The sequence below is a fragment of the Rousettus aegyptiacus genome, unplaced genomic scaffold (genome assembly GCF_014176215.1).
Source record: "Rousettus aegyptiacus isolate mRouAeg1 unplaced genomic scaffold, mRouAeg1.p scaffold_m13_p_4, whole genome shotgun sequence".
NCBI lineage: Eukaryota > Metazoa > Chordata > Mammalia > Chiroptera > Pteropodidae > Rousettus > Rousettus aegyptiacus.
The window spans coordinates 107004958-107027478 of record NW_023416307.1 but is presented as its reverse complement, the minus strand read 5'-3'; the positions used below and the strand labels follow the sequence as shown (position 1 = coordinate 107027478).

At 35.4% G+C, this 22521-nt stretch overlaps 1 protein-coding gene across 2 annotated transcripts in view; it reads left to right on the top strand.

The window, feature by feature from the left end:
• The window catches only part of SYNPR (synaptoporin), a 285066-nt gene that overhangs the window by 176494 nt on the left and 86051 nt on the right, over positions 1-22521 (top strand). The gene's annotated exons all lie outside the window — the stretch shown is intronic.

Genomic DNA, 22521 nt, shown 5'->3' with positions numbered 1-22521 from the left:
GAACCATGTCTCCTGGAAGCAATTTAAATACCACTGTTCCAAGAGAATGCAAAAAAGCTTCTGCCACTTTGCTTACCACATCTGAATAGCATTTACTGTCTACTATCCAGGGGCCTACTCATCCCGCAGAATGTCTTGTACTTTTGCCCCTTTAATGACCATCTAGGAGAGGAACATACCATTCCAAAGAAGCTCAGTTTTACTAGAATTACGATTGCAATTATACACTTGGATACTTTAAAATGTTTTGCCATTATCTTCTTGGGTAAGATTTCAATAATAAGTAACCACATCTGGCATTTATACAGATTATTTTGAAGTCATTTGTTTCAAGGAAGTTGGGTTAGTAAGATGCTAGTAATGTAAATCATTAAAAAAGTTATTTTCTTCCAAACCTTCGCAAGCCAACGCCAATCATTTGATCATATTATTAGAAATAAAATAAAAGCAGTCAGCAGCTTCTAACTATTCAGTTTATTGCAAACTCAAGGAAGACAATAGACTCTAATCCCAAATTGTTCAAACAAAAACAAGTACTCTAGTCACCCCCTTATCCTCAAGGGATACATTCCAAGACCCCAAATGGATGCCTGAAACTGCAGATAGGACATAAACTATCCATATATACTAGGATATACCAGACCCTATAAGGTACAGTAACAGATTAACAACAAGAGCTAGTAATAAAATGGGATAATTATAACAAATACTGGAATAAAAGTTATATGAATGGTACTGAGCTTACCCTTCTTCTTGTGGTGTTGTGAGGTGATAAAATGCCTACATGATGAGATAAAGTGAGGCAAATGAGACATTATTAAATAAAATAAGAATTATTTGAACACAAGCTCTGCAATACCATGACAGTCAATCTAATAACCCAGTCGGCTACCAAGTGACAAAGGGGCGGGGAGCATCTACAGCTTGGAGACATTAGACAAAGAGATGATTCACATCCCTGGCAGGACAGAGAGTAATGGCATAAGATTTCATTATGTTGTGCAGAACAGCAAGCAATTTAAAACTTATGAATTATTTATTTATGGAATTTTCCATTTAATATTTTCAGACCTCTGTTGACCTCGGGTAACTGAAATGTGGAAAGCAAAACTGCAGATATGGGGGGACTACTATAGTCTGTAAGCGACCGATGAAAGGAAGCTACTTAACTTTCTTATCAGATGATCAGATGTGAGATAATTTCAATTTAGAAAATGCTAGATAATTTTACAAAATATTCATGTGATACATCTGATAAATATGCCCAAGTGTGTAATTCCTTTACAAAAATACATACCACGTGCATGCATTTTTGAGTCATAGCAGAAGGAATTTACCTTCAGCAATATATCATTTTACTATGGGACTGAAACATTTGTCACCTGACCTTTCTTTTGATTTGTGGTTAAAATGAACAAGTAATATTTAGCTGTTTTCTTATCTACTATAGTGTGCTAATTTGGTAAAAACTTGTTGATAATTGGGAGGGAAGTCTGGATTCAAATATTTTTAGCACTTCCTTTATACACAGAAGTATGAAATAGAGTTTCTTATTTTAAGGAATTTAATATATTTAGAGAAAGCCTACTCAAAGGATGCAAACTAACAGTTTGTATTAATATACGATGCATGAAAGATAGAGGAGGCTAGAACAGAGAGTTTGGGGACTATGGGAACAAAAGTTTTCATGGCAAAGGTTAGTTTTGAAGTGTGAGAGTGATGAATGAATGAATGAACAGATATGCAAATACTTATTGCAAGCCTGTTATGTGCCAAACACTTTCCCATATATTACATTATGTAATCATTACATCAACTCTGAAGGAGGTTGCTAATTATTCTGATTGAAAAGACTGAGTGGAGAGAAATTTGTTAACATAGCATAGAAACTCAAGTCCAAACTTATGGATTTCATGTATTCTACTAATTTAATTTAATTAGAACAGAAGAAAGTCATGTTTACTCTATTTGCAGCATGGTAAATAGAATAAAACATTATAATGGAGAAAAGTGATAACGTTGGAAAGGTAGTTTTGGGCAAGATTTTAGAAGACCTTGAGATTTGGAGTGATTGACTAGAGAGAAGGAGTTAAAGATTATAAAAAGAATAATAAGAAAGCCATTTTTGAAATGGAGAGTATAAATTTGGATTTCATTGTACAGAGTTTGAGGTGTTTTCTATCTGGAGTTTTATACTAAATCCCATCTAAAAAGAGAGAAGTGAAACTGAACGGAGTTCTAAGAGTCCTCTTCATGCAATGAAAAGTAAGTCCTGGAGGAAGAGCAGTCGCCAAGAGAGAGGAAAGAATCGGAGGGAGCATGGAGCTGAACTGTGGTGAAGCCCACACTTACAAGAAATAGAGAAGGAGAGGAGTGACTGAGGGTGGCCAAGAAGAGCCAAAATGGAGAAGAGGCAGGACAACCAGGAAAGTGTAGGCTTCACAGAAGGCAAGAGAACTTCAAACCTGTCGCCACTCAGCATGAGTGGTGCCACTCAATACCTCAAAGAAATAAAGGAGAGAAAACTGGGGAAAGGCCAGTGAATATAATTAATGGTAGTTATTAAGGCCTTTTTGAAATTTTTCAGTAGAAAAGAAAGCATGCCAGGCTGTTAAAAGGGAAGTAGAATCAGTGTGTTCTCCCTCAGACAAGAAAAATGCAAAATTCTGAGGACTTTAACGATCTTACCTTAAGCCTGCATGAGATGATGTCTGTGAAGAAAGAGACCAAGTTTGTTAATGACCTTCTTATAAACAAAGTGTTCATGTCTTGCTTCTTAGAAGTAATCAGCTCATTTAATGACATGATGATAAACTCACCACCTTGGCTAGACAATGATAAAGGTTTCCAGTTGTAAAATTCTTACATCATTTGAGAACCACTGACTATAGAGAATCACAGAAGATATATAATGAAAAATGTATTATTATGTCATTTCCATGTCTTGAGACCTCATCAGGATAAAAAATACTAAGTTTGCTGTCAATTTCAAGCATTCTTGTGGCTATGGGATTAGTAATCACTGCTTTAGATGATTAGTAAGATTGGCTTTCATTGATTTATCTTAAAGAAATAACTCGAGATATAGAGAAGTGTGTACAAAGGTAATTATTTTAAATCTTGAAAAATCAGAAACAACTTCAATGTCCAAAATTAAGGAAACCATTAAATAAATTGTGTTTTATCTATAAAATAAAATGCTAAGCAGCCATTAAAAGTTATTTTATCAAACAACATATAAAGATATGTAAAATGCTCCCAGCATAGCATTAGTTAAGAAAGCGAAATATAAGACCATATGTACATAATTATTCAAATTTTGTTATTTACCAGCTGAGGCAGATACTACTGTTGCTGCTCATACCTCCTAGTCCCTCATCATTTATGCCTACACTGTTTACTGCAAGCACCTATAACTGTCACAGGGCTTTCTCTAGTCACTGGAACTTGCTTGGTCATTATGCATGGCAGGCCAAAAATACTGGGAACTTAATGTCTCTTGGAGCAGCCTTTGTCCAATGACAAATGTAAGTTGGAGGATAAATATTCCAACTTCGCCACCCCTCATGGGGTACAATTCTAGGTCATGTTTCATACTATTTCCCAGAAGTACCCAGAAGAATAAATTCTCCCTCAGTGGAAACCTGATCATTAACACACCTTTTATTACTTTATGTTCCCACATCAATTTTTCCACTGGCCTATTGATATTTCCAGAGATGAGTCTTCCAAAAACAAGTTGCACTGAAATTTCGATCTCAGGGTCTGCTTCTGGGAAATTCAACCGAAGACCCTACCATTGTTTGAATTACTATCATTAAAAAATAGATTGATAAATGGGAGGGTGGGTGAAGGGTAGAAGGATAGATAGCTGATAGATAGCTGATAGATGAGAGAGAGAGAGAGAGAGAGAGAGAGAGAGAGAGAGAGAGAGAGAGATGATAACAACGATAGATAGATGATAGATGATAGATAGATAGATAGATAGATAGGTAGATAGATAGATAGATAGATAGATAATAGATAGACGATAGGTAAGTGCTAGATGATAGAGAGAGAGCACTATTTTCTTTTGTTCTAAATCACATTATATAATGTTGTTCATATGAAACCAGTTTGGTTAGAAATCAATACCTTCAGTTTAGAATATCTCCCCTTGTGATCTCATATGCGAAGCCACAATTTTTTTTCTCTATTCATAGTATTAGCATGTATGATAGGTCTTTTCCAATTAACAATAATACTAGATGTTTTTGAATCTCAGTTTCAGATTTTCTGAAAATAGATAATTGCTCAGATTTTGAAACTTTTCCATGGGGTTTCCAAAATGGATTTTATGTAAGATATAGTCTATCTTTTAAGTCAGTCCATCCCAAATACATTCTCTAAATTTGATGATTAACTATATAGACCCAAATAACATAACTAACTCATATTTATAGAGATTATGTCATGATCATTGCATCCAAATGTTAATTTATTTCTAAGTGGTGAGAGTATGAGTGAATCAAATATTCTTTTTATACTTGTCCACTTTTCCCAGCTTGTCTAAATTAGGTTTTAAGATTTTTTACACTCTTAAAAACTGTTACTCAGGCAACAGTATACCTTGAACTCTAGAGACATGCTGCCTGGGTTTAAATCTCCACTGTGCTATTTACTAACTGTGTGATATTGAGAAAATTGATAATCACTTCTGTTTCTTATCTATAAAACAGAGACAATGTTACCTATTTCATAGCAGTGTTATATGAAATGAGTCATTTTTTAAAACACTTAAACAGAGGCCTGGCATTCAATAAGTTCTCTTTGAGTATCTTATTTTTACTTTCAGAACCATAAAAAAAGTAATTAAAATTAAAGAGCTAAAAAAAGATACTTATTCTAGTTAAATAGCAAAATTACTCTTAAGATAACAAAATCACCCCTTTATTATGTAATATTTTACTCAGAAATGAGAGTTTCCCCAACCCTCTCTCTCTCTCTAATATGCAACATTAAAAGGTAAAAGTGTGTACATACTTAACTGTCTCACATTATCCTCCTATCTTTAATGCTTACTCAGGGCCCTTGAAGGTATTATTATCACTCTTGTATATTTTTTCTCATTAAATTAATGGAAGAATGAAAACCTCCCAAAGTGACAGGACAGAGAATGCTCAGTGGCCCTAGCATGATCCCTCTGGGGTTTTCTGGCATGAATGGGATAGGAGAAGAAAACTCTGAGTCTGATTTCTGTTATCCTTGAAACAAAATTCAAAGGGAGATCTTTGTATTGAGGGAAAGACAAGCTGGGCCTGCTCGAATGGGCACTGCTGCTTGAACTTCTGTTCTTTATGTTTCGAGTCACTTGCTCTGACTCCCCTCCTCCTGTTTGGAACGTGGGCACAGGTGGAGGTCGATGCCAGGAAAGCTGTGGAGTTTGGGCCATTATCTAGACAGCTGGCTCTGTCAGGGGTAAAGCATTTTTTCCCTAAGATCGACACCCTAGAACAATGATGATCAACATTTTTTTTTCTTTATTTTACTGTAATGGCCAATTTGGGGAAAATGAAAATGTTAAGGGCTGAAATTTTTTATGTCTTGTGTTCAGGAAATGCTCCATATGCAATTACATTTAGGCATTCATTTATTGTTTCTCATTATCAAAGGATTTCACTCTTTTTTTGGCCAAATTTTCAATAACTTTGTAAGTACAGTATCTCATTTTAATGTCGTTGACTTAAAATAAATTTTATGTGTGACGAGACCTGGTGATTCTCTGAGACAGAGAACTAAGAAGACTTAAAGGTGGTAGCCCAAAGGCTAATGGTGGATTTTTAGCCAAACCTCTGGCTTCAAAGCCAAGCACTACCACCTAACAGATGAGCAAATTATAACCTCTCTGGTTTTAACTTTCCTTATTAGAAGAAGAGAATGACAGTGCTTTCCTCAAAGAATGGTTGTGACCATTCGATTAGGTCATATAAGTTAATTGTGTAGTGCAGAGTCTGGCATATGTAGAGTGTTGACTGAATTGTATTATCTTCATTGTCAATATTATGAATAGAATCTAGTGCAAGGAATTGGCACCAGAGTACAGCTATAGACCAAGGACAAGGACAGCCCTATTTGGAGGTTCCTGCAGCCAAGAGAACTATTGTCTGTAGGGAATGTCTGCAGAGATCACAGAAAATGTGGCGAAATGGCTGCTGGCATAGAATAGGTTAAACGAAAAATTTAATGAATAGCAAATTAATCTATTTCAACCCCACTCTATTGTTCCCCAACTAACCAATGCAACTTCTAGTTTCTAACACTTTTGTTTCAAAACTTCCCCCCAAAGAAAACTGATGTTAGAGAATTATATAGAAAGATGTCTTAGTTTGTGTTCTACCAAAAGCACACCCTGAGACAAACGTTTGTAATTTTCTTGGTAGGTGATCCCTGGAAGCACCAGTAAGCCATGAGGAAGTGAGGCAGGGAAGGGAAGAATGCCAATAAAGAGTGGGTTCATGGGTAAAGTACTACCGTGGGCGACTGGGGTAACTGAGACTTCTAGGAACTGTGGATAACTTGCTTCGGAGTAATTTTATTAGGCAGCTAATGAAGTTGGGGTAATTATCTACCAAATCCTGTCTGCCATTGGTCAAGAGCTGCTTCTTTCTATAAGTGTTAACATTCAGACCAAGCATGTGCTTGCATCTGAAGAAAGCCTTCAGGCAGAGATCTTGGATGCTTACATTAGAAAGCTATCACTGTGTACAAAAATGGTGAGTACCAGAGAAATATGGACAATCAACTGATGGCCTCGATACAGTGGGGGGACTCTTTAATCATCTTTCTTAGATCTATGAATGACTCCATATTGTATCGTTTATTCATTCTTTCAATAAATATTTATTGAGCACCCACAGCGTATAAGGCCCTGAACTATATTAGCACTTAGTATATATTGGTCGGTAAAGTGGACATGGCCCCTTCCCTTGTAATATTTATTATTATATAGGGAAGGAAGACAGCAAAGAAGTAGGCAAAGAACGCACACACACACACACACACACACACACACACACACACAAAGTAGTAGTAATTTCTAAAAGGGCGAACATTATTCACAAATGTAAAATAAGTGTTGGTGTTGGTAGTGACGGTTAAAGGACACCTAGTTATAAAAATGCTTCAGAAGGGCCTCCCTGTGGAGATGGCATTTAAGCCAGTCAAAAGAGAAGAGAAGAGAAAGCAAAGAGAATGACGTGGGAAATGCTGAGAGGACATTAAGAAGTTAAAGGGAATAGCAGGAGAAGCCATCTGTTTTAGTTTAGGCTGGGGAAAATCTCCCTAATGAAGTGACATTGCAGGACAGACCCGCAAGAAATAAGAGAGAAAGAGAAAGAGTGTGCAGTGCCTCAAAGATACCAGAGTGGTACATTCCGGGGAGAGGAAAGAGCAAGTGCGGAAGCCTGGTGTCTGAGTTTGCGGGTGAAACTATGTCTTTCATTGCCTTTATCATCAGTCAAGGTCCAGTCAGGAAACGAAAGCTCATGCCAGGTGGTTCAAATTTTAAGTTAATGTAGAGAAGGAACTAGGTAGACAGAGCTTGGATGATTAGAAAGGTGACCAAAAGGCAATCCGGAAATTAGCAAGTATGGGAAGCCATCACCACCCCTAAGGCTAGAGCAGGGGTTGGCAAGTAAGGACCTGGATCCAAATTCAGCCAGCCCACTGCCTGCTTTTATATAGCTCACAAGCTACAAATCTTTAAATGATTACATTTAAGTCCTATAAAAGTACCTACAAAATATCCTCAATTTTGTCCATTAACCCATAAAGCCTAAAGTATTTACTATCAGGTCCCTTAAAAAATAAGTTTATTCACCCTCTGGGCAAGGGGCATAAAGAGAGGAGGTAGTCTTATTAGAGCGCAAAATGAGGTCTGTGTGGCAGAAGCTGGAATAAAAGCAGCATCCAGTAGGAGCAGAAAACAAGGAAGATATTTAGCCACTGCTGGGGATATTGCCCAAAGCAGCAACAGAAAGAGGGGGAGAAATACCCTGGCTTCTCACTTGCTCCTGCCTTTCAGTCTCACACTGGAGCCTCCCATTGGGCAAACCTAACTGGAAGCCAGTTGTCAAGGCAATCAGACCCGTGAGATGCAATGCAGAGTAGGAGGGAAGCAGGGCATGGAACTGAGAAAAACGAGCGATGACCAGCAGAGTTCCCTCTGAATCTCAGTTTTCTCATCTACAAAATGAGAAAACTGGAAATAAGAGAATTAGACCTCTAATTCTATGAAAACAGAATATGTAGATTTCCTTTTCAGGGAAACCATTGTACTTGACCTTGGCCAGAAACCCTGGTAGTGCCTCAGCCACTGCTACTTGAGAGAGACGACAGAAGGAAATGTAAAAATTCAATGGGATTACTTTATACAAGTCTCTTTATTTCAGCTTCATAGGACTTGCTCAGATATTTGTTCTATTTAGATAAAATCTGAACAGGCTTTTAAAGACCAGGAGTGGGGCACTTATTAAAAGTGATTATAGGTTATGTAATCAAGGCTGCTGTTTCTGTTGAGCTTCCATAGGGAGGTGACAAGCAGCAGAGATTAAATCAATGTACGATGAGTGAGCCTTTCATGTAGTTCTCAGTCACACTGTGTGTAATTTTACAGAGCAGGCATCAGGGAGTGTGGTGGGCAGAACCTCATTACCTGAGAGAAACTCACACCCTAGAAGGATGTAAACATTACATTTTTAGTTATAAAAATGTGTTCTTCCTTATATCTATTTTCTTTCCTAGAATAGGAGGGAGAGAGGGAGGGAAAGAAGGAGGGAAAAGGAGAGAAGAGAAAGATTGAGTTGCCTAAAAGGACAAAAGGATTCAGCTGCAGTAATAACTCAGGAATGTCAGAAGAAAACATTCCATTCATATCTATATGAAACTCTTAGGTGCCTGCTCCATAGTCCTATTAACCTCCATCCCTGTTTCCTTCTCTTCAGGAAACAGAGAAATGTTATTACATTCTTTGTATCCCCTGGAGCTATCAAGCAGGTAGCCTATTCTGTAGGAGGTCAAGCTGGTGTCAATTGAGTGATGGGGACCTGTGTTTCCTCTCCTCCACCCACACCCATCCCAAAGACAATGGTATTTTGTCAGCCATGAAATGAATATAATTCTCTAGAAGCTGCAAGGTCAAACAAAAAGGAGGCAAGCATTCAATCCTGCCTCACTTGCCAGATGCTCTACAATCCAAACAGAAAAGTAGAAGCCTCAGAGCCTGGGAATTCCAGAAGTGGCAGCTGTAAGGCAGGGGAGTTCCAGGATCCAGCTGCAGGAATCAGAAGCCTGCCCATGCATCAGGACTCAATCTCATTGTGCCCCTACCTGCATTTGTGTCGTGTAGAAAGCTTTTTAAAAATGAACATTCCAGGACCCTACCCAAGAGCCAGCCACCCAGTTAGCGTTACTGTCCTGGGGCCCAGGATTGGCATTTACTAAAGTTTCCCAGAGAGTCTTAGACACAAGAAAATTGGAGAACTGCTGGCCTAAGCAGAAATAGGTAGAGCTTCAATTTGCAATTGTCTGATGTTTTATGTCTTAACACTGATGGATTTTTTTAATATGTTTGGAATTGCACTTTGGTTTAAGCAAACACTTTCCTTATTATACTCAACATATAAAATAGAAAAAGAAAAGTACTCCAATAAACAAATGGACACTTCTGTTTTCTGTTATTCCTAAATTTTCTGTTGGGGAATATATTACTTTTTGAATGGAAAACAGAAAAACAACATAAAAGCTGTTGGTAATTTAAATTTGGTAATAATGGGAAAACTGAAGTAATTTCGCTACCCCCACCCACAATGTGCTTTTCATTGTGTCCGCCAAAAAGACGAAAGTGTTAGTTGCTTTTCCCAACAGGCCAAGTGGAAACGAGGGTAGAAATTGGAAAGTAGGATGAATATATTAAGTAGGATGAATATGGAAAGTAGGATGACTATTTTGTGTGTATGTTTGTGTGTGTATGTAATGATTGATGATTATCGGTATGGTCATTATCCCCTTGATTGTCACAAAAACGTTATAACAGAGGCAAAGCCAGAGTATTTTTATTCCCATTTTTATAGATCACCATGTAGGGACAAACTTTATTCAAGGGCACACAGCTAGTAAGTGCCAAACCTGAAAACCTACCCAAATCTTTGAATTTTCATGGATGTTGCTTACCACTACCCCAAACTGTCTTCTAAGGATGATGATAATGAAGATGAGAATGAAGGTGATGATGATTATCAACATCATTATCATCAAAATAAAAGCCACTGTTTACTGATAATTTTACCATATAAGAGGAATTGTGCAAAGCATGACACATATACCAAAACATCTCTATGAGACAACATCCCTAAGAGACAGCTCCTCTGAACTTTACTTGAAAAGTGAGAAAACTAAGGCTCACTGAGGTTTAATGACTTTCCCAAGGTTACTCATCTGACAAGTGGCAAGACTGGATGGACTTTGAGTATCTGGGGTTGGGTAAGAGTAAAGACAATGCTCTTCAGCATAGCACTGCAAAGAGCAGCCGTGATGTGTTTGGGTTGACAAACTCCCACAATTGCAGACTCCTTTCATCACTCCTAGATTTATAGCTTCCTCCCTACAGACAGGCAAGCTGAGTGGGCAAGAAGGATTTAGGGAATGGTTCTCAGGGACATTATGCTCCTTGGGACTTAGAATTACTGGCATTGATTTTCCAGTTGATTTCCCAAGTCCAAGAATAAACTGTGAGGAAAAACAATTCCAGGCTGGAGCTGTAATGATAACCCCTTTTTCCTTTTTGCAGCTAGCTAGAATTTGAAATAAATGAGCCATTGCTCATATAGTTTGCAAAACTCTTTACTTTTTATTTTGAAAGATTCTATGCCAAAGTAGCAGCTGTCACTTGGAGGCCGAGTGTTAAGGAATCACATAAATGACAGAGTTTCCTAAGAATAAAAGTTATTCTTAAAGAGTTTAGAGCTATGGCAGATTCTCATTTTCCAGGCAAAGGGTGGATTGCATTGCAGAGGGAAGCAGGAGCTGAGGAGTTGAGAGGTTCCAGGTACTAATCAGAGGACTTGAACATCTTTGACTACAATGTAGGGTCTTTAGTGAGGATGCTCCTTAAGTCTAGCAGTGAGATATCAGAAATAAGTGTTAGGTGCAGAGAAACAATTTTCCTAATTGCCAAGTTGGGACTCCTGAGGCGTACTCTGTTTAGCTCTGGGACTCTTTAGAAACTCGCTGAGAATTATGCTTAAAATCTCTACATTCATGTTTTATTTTAGCATACCCACCAAGGGTTACATTTTCCATCATTTCTTCTCCACCATATATTTCACCATCTAAAACAAGTTACATTTTCCATCATTTTTAATCACACTTTGAAATATCTTTTTTATTAGAAAAATGAACACTTTTTTTGTTCTAACACAGAATGCAATATATATATATATATATATATATATATATATATATGACTTACTGTTGAATTGTACACTAGAAACTTGTTGTATTTTGTTAATCAATGTCACCATAATAAAAATATTATATACTTTTTTAAAAAGGAGGAAAAAGATTAAAATCCCATTATACAGAAACGAATGCAGTAAAATATCAGAATCCCCATTTATTGTAATTTCACAGAGATAACCACTATCAAAAGTTTTGATGTATATCATTTCAGACTTTCTTTGCATGTCCTCATTATTTAAGCATACAGATTCTGGTGTAAATACTATTTTACAAATTAATTCTTAATTTTTACAAAATTGAAAGTATCTTTCCGTGCCAGCCTCAATGGATCTATCACATTTTTAACCTCATAGATATATCGTAATTTCATAAACCAATCACTTATTGATGGACGTTTAGGTTGTCTCAGTTTTTCACTATTACAAACAATGCTACAATTATGATAGTTTCATAAGTTCATTTGTAAGATAAGTTCCTGGAGCAAAAGGTATATAAGCCTTAAATTTTTTTAGGTTTTTACCAAATTCCTCTCTAAGAAGCAATTTATAGGCCTATCAAGAAGATACGAATGTGCTTAGTTCCCCACATTCTTCCCATATAAAATAATATAAATGTGCTTATTCAATTATTATTAGTGAAGATAAACATGTTGTTATATAATTATTAGAATTTATGTTCCTGACAACAAATTTGAAAAACAGTGTGCTCATCTTTCTTGGTATCTGATCCCTGGCATATGCACCTTATCATTTTCTCCCACCCCAGTTGCATTATTAAATCAGCATTATTCAATGGACTCCTCCTATTAGATTTACTAATTAATGCAACAAATATTCATTATGGTGCCAGGCACTGCCTGGCAATGACAGAAATTTTAAAATGAGATGAGAGCAGTTTCTCTTTTCACAGAGCATATTTTTTTAAAAAAAGGATACTCAACATTGATGAAATTGAGACACAGAGTTTACATGGCTAATCCAGGACCTACAGCAAGTCCTCGATTATGTAGTTTATATTAGTGTCCCTGAAATCCTTACCCAACGCGATCCTCAAAGTCACAGTGCAGATAATTAGCATGAACACCTATTAATCTTCACTAATGAAAAGGTGACTTATAACACATTGCCTAAATTAACAAATTAAATATTTATAAAGTGTAATAAAATATTTAAGAATTTGTATATGAAATTAATTTATTGTGATTTAGTTCTCATCTTAACAAGCCCTCATTAAATGTTGACATTGAAAACAGTCTGCCTAGTTGCAAACAGAACTCGTTTGCCAAACCTTGTTCCCTCACAGATACAAAATATAATGAAAGAGTTTGTCTTTGGCTTAATTTTTAAGAATTTATCCTTATTTATCTTTATATTTAGTGTTTTCCTTGCCAAAATGAGAAGGGACGGCTTTCTCCTATCTTTTCGCAAGTCTCCGCAAATGATTGTTAAGAGTAAATGCTACAGATAATGCACCATTAAATATGATGATTTTTTTTTTTTTGCCATCATCTTAGATTGACATGAAATTCACCATTTCCAAACCTAAAATTACTACTCTGATTACTATGGTCTTTAGAGATGGAATCTGGTCCCTCTGCAGAGTGAGTGTTCTCTAAAAAATGATAAAGTTTAATGTTTCCTTTATGCAGTTTAAAAAAGTAAAACATAAATATCTCATATTGAAACAAACAGTGCCATAGAAGAAAATGAATGTAAATGCCTTATGTTGTGCAAGACTAAATGAAAATGTAATGTGAATTACTTTCTAGCTCAGGCTCATCACTAGTGTCCAGACGACTGTGTTTTTACATTTTTTAAAATCACTTCAATTTTCAACTAAATGCCTCTAGCCAAATAAACAGTGTGTCTCTAACACTTTTTATAATGCTTTCTGTAAGAGAAATACAGACAGTATGAAAAAAAGGCAAAGCACACTCAGCTCTTTTTTCAGAGTCTCACTATTCCTCACCAGGAGTCTTTAGAGACTTTTTGAACTTTTGAACTAATCCATTTACTTATTTTATCAATAAATGTGTGCCAAGCATGTAACCAGATGAATATAGGGTACTTGCCCACCGCTATAGATCCAGCCCCTATTTACATGTTTTCATCCAAGAGTCCCTGCCCATCTTAGCTAATTGAACCAAACCATTAGTTGCTCAACAACCTATGAATGGTTGCTGTGTCAAAGAAAGACTCATTCATTTATCTAGCACATTTTCTGAATGCCTAATCTGTGCAAGAAACTGTTCTTGGTGCTGGAAACCCATTGGAGGACAAGATATATTGGATCCTTTTTGTGGATCTTAATGCGGTAACGAGGGGAAGAAACAAGCAAACAAGCAATAGACCATGATCATGTCAGAAAACAACAGATACAATGACTAAATAAATAACAATGTGTTATAGAGAGAAGAGGTAGGCAAGGAAGTCCCTCTTAGGAGGGGACATATGAGCTGAGACCCGAATGACAAAAAAAAGGTGAACCATACAAAGATCTAGAAAGAGATTTGTGCAAATAAAACAGCAGGTGCAGAGGCCGGAGGGGAGCTGGTGCAATAAATGAGTAGATAGAACAGTGCAGCCAGAACACAGAGTAAGGAGAAGACTGGGGTGCAGTGAGGCAAGCAAGAGCCAATATCAGATAGGGCCTCATGAGTCATGTAAGACACTTGAGTTTTATTCCAGATGCAATTGAAATTATTTGCTTAAAACTATTAGAATGATGAGATTTCATTTGCATATTTTGAGAATTATTCTAGCTGCTCTGTGTAAAATATAATTTTCAGTGGGTCAAGGAGAACAGTTAAATGACTATGAGTTAATGTAGACAAGAGACAATGGTGCCTTGAATTAGGGTTTTAGTGATTGAGAGGGAGAAAACTGAAAAGACATCTCAAGGAACCCTGGGGTACATGTCTATCAAGAGACATGAGAAGTGCGGTGTTGATCACTAGAGCTTCCTCTATTTTTCTTTCTAGTTCTGTCTATACGTTCTTCCAAAAATATACTCTTCTGGATGTAACTGAAGCAGGACTCTGGTTTTGTTTGTTTGTTTGTTTGTTTTTTAATGAACTAACTTAATTGAAATAAATACCTCAGCACACTGAGGAACAACAACAAAGATGAGTAAGATGAAGTCATTGTCCTCAAGGAGTTCACAGCCCAGGGAAGAAAAGAAAATAATATAAAGAATTGTTACGTAAAGTCCATGGAATGTGAAGGGTGATAAAACACCATTTATTTGCCATTGCTATTACATGTGTTTTTGTAGTCAAACAAAAAATTAAATGTACGATTTGGCCTCGGAATTTGCATTAAGTAATAGAAAGTACAAGTGACAATTTCTATTAGGAAATATACTGCATTATATAAGGTAGAGATTCCCAAATTTTGGTTATGACTTTTTACTGTATGTACATACCACCTGGACTCTTGCTTACTTAATATCTTCCTGTGGTTAACCTCACTTTTGTAATTTAAAAATATACTGTAACCTCACCCTAACCAATAAAGCCCTGAAATAATGTGATTTTTTTTTTACTGTTTATCTATTGTTTTAGTATCCATAAAAATAAATACTGACTATAAAGTAAAGAGCATTCCTGAATGCAGCTAAAGTCAAATAACAACCACTAGGCCTACATGTACCAGATTCTTGCAAACACTGACATAGAGAGAATGCTAGACTAGGAATCACAATATCAGACTTTGGGCTCATCTCCTTCACTAAGAAGCTATTGTGGGATGCTTGGGGAGTCAATCTCTTTTTCTTTCAGCAATAAAGTGAATATATATTATTCCTGCCCCCTTTACAAAGCGATTAAAGGATCAAATGAGCCAGAGTACGTCCAAATGCTTTACGAAAGAAAAAGTGCTCAAAAATGACAGTGCTTATGAATGCAATTGTGGACTATAAATGACTGTATATGTGGATTTCTAATATGAGTGCCAGTTTAGCAATCCTGGCATTTAAAAACCAAAGAAATATCTTCTCCACTAAGCTGTGTTCCAGAATGCCTCAGCTTTTTCTCTAAACTTGTCCTCACTTATTATCAGAAACAAACAGTTTGGACTGGGCTCAGAATAATTTTCAATTATTTATAGCAAACAATCCTCATCTTCCCAAGTGTATAAAGGGATCCCCAATGAAGGCACCTTCTCTTATTAACATGTTAATTATAAAATACACTATTCATTATAGTATATTGTGTGACATGAGCAAAGATTTAGTGCCCCTTATTGGCTGCACTTTTTGTCTAAGATAATTAAGCTCTCTACATCTATTTCCTAATTTGAAAAATGGAACTAATAATCTCTATTTCGTAAGGTTTTTGTGAAATTTAGTGAAATGACAGCTAATAGACTAACATAGTACCTGACCCATAGCAAACCTTAAGTAAATATTGCTTCCTAATATTGTATTACATGAGGAATGAGAATACTGTTCACATTGGTGCCATATCTATATTAGGAGTCTGTGATTCTAAGTATCGTAGTACTCACCTTATTGGTTATTCTGAGAATTAAATGTAAGTTCTCACATATAAACATTGTCTGACATATGGTAAGTGCCTAATAAATATAAGTCTTTACTATCATTATCAGCTTTTCTTATCTCAGTGTTTATTTTGGTGAGTCTTATTCTGGATAAAGTGGGATGCAATGACTTTAGGGATCCTCACTTATAGAAAATTGGATGTTGAATCAGAATTGATTGTCTATGTTATTGTGTTCTACTGTTGGAAGTACTATAGAATTTAGCATAATGTTAGAAAATAATAGATGCTCAAAAGATAATTCTTGATAAACAGGAGAAATTAGCATCTGGTTTCATTTGAAAACCTGAAGCCCTTTATTGATGAAATCCTAGAATTGTGCTATTATATGCTAACGTGTAGCTTCTAAACATTTAAATTTTGGCTAGTCTGCTGGATGAATGCTATAATTGTAAAATACACACTAAGTTTCAAAGAATTTATGTGAAAAACTATTTTAACAATTTCATTAATTGTTTTATATTGATTAAACATTGACATGGTTACATTTTGAATGTATTGGCTTCAATAGATTATTTTAATTAATGTCATCTATTTCTTTTTACTTTTTAATGTGGCTACTAGAAAATTTAAATTACAGATGTGTCTCCCATTTGTGGTTTGCATTATATTTCAGTTGGATAGCACTTATCTAAGCCATTTCATGGTTCAAATGCTGACAAAATATTGTGGTTTGTCTTATAATTGTGCATTAAAATGAACTTTTTGCATCTTAAACAGTTGTAAAGTTTTTTCAGAATTTTAACATTAGTTATTTTTATATCATTTTTTTTTTTTTTTTTTGGTCTGTGGAAGCCACTTTCTAAACTTATTTTTTTGTAGCAAGGCACAATTTTAACGGGGTAGGGTTTGCTAATCTAGTTCCAGTTTTGTTGTTTATATCTTATTCTATTTAAAATGTATTATTTTGTAATATAAAACTTTTAAGATAGTTGTTTCCACTGAATTAAAGGTTATAGAAAGTGACAATGTTCCCTAAATCTAACAAAATAGCAAATGCACAAACCAATAATGTTATAATTATATAAATAATCTTAAAGGAGAGTCACTGGCTGAAATTAGTGATAGGTCTGAAAACATGGATTATTTAGCCATCAATAGTATTTTGATTATTTTATATGAGTAGAATATTGCATTCAGTAATGCTAGTATGCTCAGCAGTAATATAGATTATAGATTACTGTGTTCTGTATAATATTCCATATTGATTTGTGAAACCAATGGATTTTTACTGAAAATAATCTTATATAACATACACTTTCCCAAATGTCCATCAAGTAGACAGTGTATATAAGAAGGTAACCTTTTACTGGGTTATTTTTGTTTTAAAATATTTTACAAAATAATGTCTGGTAGTGTTTTAATCTTATATGCACACATGTATTTTGGCCACATGTAGTTCTGAGTATTTAGGCTTTTGAGAAGGTAATAAAATGAAGAGCCTTGTCAGCTAAGGGTAGAGAGAAACTGTTTTCTTTATGGAAACCTTGCAAGCAACATTTCGGAAACTTTCTGAAGTGTTCCAGTAACTTTCTGTAAAGAGATATTCAACACCCACTTGCTTCAGTTTAGAATTTGTAATTCATAAAATGAAACATTGCTGCTTCTGAGATTCATCATCTGCACCTTCTTCCTCTGTTCTACAGGTTTCTAACAACTTGCTAACACCATTTTCCTATTGGAGTGTAAACAGTGTTAGGTCCTAAGACTAGCCCACTAAAGCCCCATGTACTGCTAAAATGGTATATACATGTAAAATTAACAACACAAATGCAAGATTATTAATGAAAAGAAATTGCTACAAAACTGAATATAATCTTTAAAATGTGTCTTGAATATCAATACTTGAAGAAACGCAGTTTTTAATTAGAAACTGAAAAGAGTATTGGGGAGACTTTTGTGTACACTCTGAAAGCTGCTTTGGGAACTTTTCAAGGACTGTAAAAGTTAATGACAAAGGTTCTGTGTAGCATTTAATAGTATTTCTAAATGTTTGTTTTATCACTGACAGGTTTATATCTTCCTCATTATTCTCATACTCAGTACAACGTTGTTCTTTTGTGGCTTCTGTGAACAGAAGTTTGTGGGGAAGAGACAGAAAGAGAGTAGGACAGCATAGATTTCTGAGATGATTGAGAAAGGTGGAAGAAAAGGTTGGTTATTAAAGAGATTTAAGATGCATGAAAGACAAAAACTGAACTGGAAATGGAAGGAGGAAGAGAAAATGTGTGGGACATGCTCTAAGCAATCGGTGGTAACAGCTCCCATTTACCAAGCTCTTACTCTGTTACAGGACTATGCCAAATGCCTTACACACATGTAATTCTCACAATTAAAGGCACAATTAATCCCATTTATAAGTGAGAAAAACCAAAGCCCAGAAGCTTAGGTTGAACCACATGAAATTTCCATTTTTATTTATCAAAACTAGGTGAATATGGATTATTTCATGTGGTTCAACCTAATAACTTTTCCAAGAACACTGAACAAATAAATGTTGAAATGAGGTTTCAAGTGCACCTATACCTGGCTTCAAAACACTAATTCTTTCCCCCACTTTCCACACTTGTCCACAGTACTGAAAGGAAGAAGAACGGATTATGGCAGAATCCTGCATCAAACAGTTCCCCATTCTAGTAATGACAGTAGCCCACAGGGAAGGAATGATGGCTAGCCTTCTGGAACAAGGTAGAGGGTTGGGTACAGAGCAGGACTAACTATTTGAATGGTTGTTGTTTTTTTTTCCATGCCTGCTATTTATTTGTAGCTTGAAAGTTGTCTACATTAAATACTTACTATATATAGGAAGTTTATATAGTGAAGATCATTTCTACAGTAGCATTCTTATACTGTAATGTGATTTAGATACAAGATAGACATTAAGTCTCCCCTCACTCTAGAAAAGCATGATTTTATTGGTTATAGATAGCTATTGTCTTTATTACTTCATTTTAATTGGCTCTGTGTTTCAGACAACAGCAAAATCTGTTCTATCGATGACATTAATGTCTTATAAAGAGCCTTTGTAGAACCTTCTATTAATTTTTATATATTCATGTCCCTAACAATTTCATCCCTGAGCTGAAACCTCTATCCATCAATAAGTGTACCTCCATTTCTGGAATTATTTATCATTCTTTCTGGATACTAAGGCAGCACAGACATTATTGCTTGTACACATTACTGCCCTTAATCTTAGACCGACCTTTCCTTCTTCTTCCTTCCTTCCTTCCTTCCTTCCTTCCTTCCTTCCTTCCTTCCTTCCTTCCTTCCTTCCTTCCTTCTTTCCTTCCTTCCTTCCTTCCTTTCCTTCCCTCCATCCATGCTCTTCCTTTTATCCTCTTCCTGATTCAATTTTGCTGAGCAAATCTGTGAGAGGAATTGTTGATGAAACATGGTCCTTGATACCCTAAATAAGCAGTAGGAAAGGCCTGAGGTTGCTGATAGAGGACACGTGCTTCTTTCCAAGTTTGCAACTCTTACTTCTTAGCAGTGTGCCACAAAAACAAATATTTATCAATTACATGCCACAAAATTTCCCAAATTTCCTTTCTCAAATATTTTGAGAAAATATGCTTTGTACTTATTAGGTAGATAAGTTAGGCCAGTGATCTTAAAAATGTTTTTTGAGAAACATCAGTCCTGTGAAATGCTTTTAAAATGCATACTATCTTAGAGATAGCTGCAGTCTATGTTTATTGCAGCATTCTTCATGATAGCCAGGACATGAAAACATTGACAGATGAATGGATAAAGAAAATATGTGTGTGTTTGTATAATGGAATATTTTTTAACTATAAAAAAAAAAAAAAAAAAAAAGAAGAAGAGGAAGAAAATCCTGCCATTAGCAACAACATGGATGGACCTTCAGGGCATTATGAAAAGTGAAATGTCAAATGGAGAATATAATCTGTATGATCTCATTTATATGTGGGATCTAAAAAAGTAGAATTCATAGAAACAGAGTAACATGGTGGTTGCAGGAGGTGGGGCTGGATAAATGAGGAAATGTTAATTGAACTGTATAAACTTCTAATTACAAGATAAGTCAGTCCTAGAGATCTAATGTACAGCATGGTGACTATAGTAAAGAATACTGTATTATATACTTCAAAGTTGCTAAGAAAAGTGTATCTTAAATATTATTACCATACACACACACACACACACACACACAAAGGTACTTAGATGATGGTGATGTTAACTAACCTAATTGTGGTAATTGTTTTGCAACATGTATGTGTATCAGATCATCATGTTATACATCTTAAACTTATATGGAATTCTATAGCAGTTGTATCTCAATAAAGTTGGAAATATAAACAGTGAGAGTCTGAAAATAAAAAAGATTCACATACTGTTGAGAAATGCTGTTTATTAGTCCCTTTCACCATGTACACTGGAATAGTAAAGGCTCTAAGAAGCCCTGCAGTAGATAAATCTGTTTATCTTTGTTAACCTAGCATTACCCAAACTCATTTGATCATAGAACCTTTTCTTAAAATATAACATCTATTAACATCACATATATAGCCTTCCATAGAATATGCTTTGGAAATGTTGAGTTAGACATTGGCAAATTTTCATTCTAACTGCAAAAAAAGATCTATATCTCTAAAAAAAGATCATTTAAAAATAAAATTAAAAGCTTTTATGCTGCTTTAGACACATACTCTTTCCAACTTATGGATCAGACTTTGATGGGGGTGGAAATTACATTTTATGGGTTAACACATCCAAATGTATTATGTCCATTCATCAGTCAATACATACATATATATTGACCACTATGATATCCTGACTTAGACAATCCAGTGCTGAGAGAAGTGGATAAAGATCTAAAAGATATAAAATGTCCACTATGACAGAAGTTTTGATCATATGAAAATTTTGGAGGGGGGAAGGGTCAAGAATGACTCCTGTAATTTTATGTTCAGTGTCTAAGTAATTAGCAGATTATAAACTGAATGTGTGTCTTAATTGCACTCCATTTTCCTTGATCGTAAGTAAATCATTCATGAGAATGTGGCCATACAAAATTTACTAATGAATGTAGTTCTCAGTCTTATGCCCTAGCACCTTACCCATGAGAAAGCACTAAGCGTTACCTGCTTAGTTACCTGTTTGCTCCCATCCCCTACGCTCTGAAGAGAGAAAGTACAGAATCTGAATAGTGACCAACATGGTGGAGACAAAACAACATGGATGAACCTGAGCTCTTCTGAGGAGTCAAATAAATATTACCCAAGGAACTGAAAGTCGTATTAAATGGCTCCTGTCGTGGGATCCACTAACGTTTAAGAGAATCATGTGTAGTGGTTGGGATCTAAGTAAGCTACATTCTATTGTATATGACAGTTCACAATCACTGGGCTTTGAGGACCTCAGCTTGAGGTCCAATTCCAAGGGGGCTGCAAACTTAAATATCCACGGTGCTATGCAAGTACCATTGATGATAAAGCAGGCAGAGTATAAAAACACCATTGAACTGGCCTCAGTAATGATAGGATCCTCACTAACAGATTCTAGAAACAGTGCAGGGAAATTTTAGGGGAAACTAAATATTTGTATAATTTCAAATATCTCTCTCACGATATTTATAAATTAAAAAAATAAAAACAATAACTTTACCGTGGAGAAATCTAGCAGATTTCACCTTAACCAAGTGGTAAAGGTTAATATTACAAGGATTAAGACATACTGCCATCATGCATCATTGATATGATGCATTGAGATCACAAAATTGCATATGTGGTCTCCTTGCTACAAATGCATAACTTCAATCTAATAATGAGGAAAACTCAGGCAAATCCAAAATGAGAGATTTTGTAAAATTGACTAGTACTTACCTGAAATGCCACAGTCATAAATATAAGACGAGAAAAAAAAAAAAAAACTAGGAAATGTCACAGATTGAAGGAAACTAAAAAGGCATAATAATTAAATGCAATGTGGAATCCTAGGTTTGATTCAGGAACAGAAGAGGAGCATGAAGAGGAAAACTGTTGAAATGTGAATAAGATCTATAGTTCGGTTAAAAGTATTGTGAGATATTAACATTAGGGGGCAAGGGATATACATGAACTCTCTTTACAATTTTTTGCAAATTTTCTGTCAGTCTAAAATTAGTTCAAAATAAAAAGTGAAAAAAGTAAGATTGCAGGAAAAAAAAACAAAGAAAAAGAAAAATGAGATTAAGAAATGCCATCAGAAATACCTGTAAGCCATGAATATGAAACAAATGAAAGTAAAATAAAATGGGCATGATTAATTTTAATAATATCTAAAACATTATCATTTTAACATGGAATCAGTATAGAAAATTACTAATGAGATCTTTTACATTCTTTATTTCTCCTAAATCTTCGAAATTCAATCTCAGTTCGGACTAGGCACTTTTCCAATTCTCAGTGGCCACAAGTGGCTAGTGATTACCAATTTGGACAGCATAGCTGCACCAGCACCAA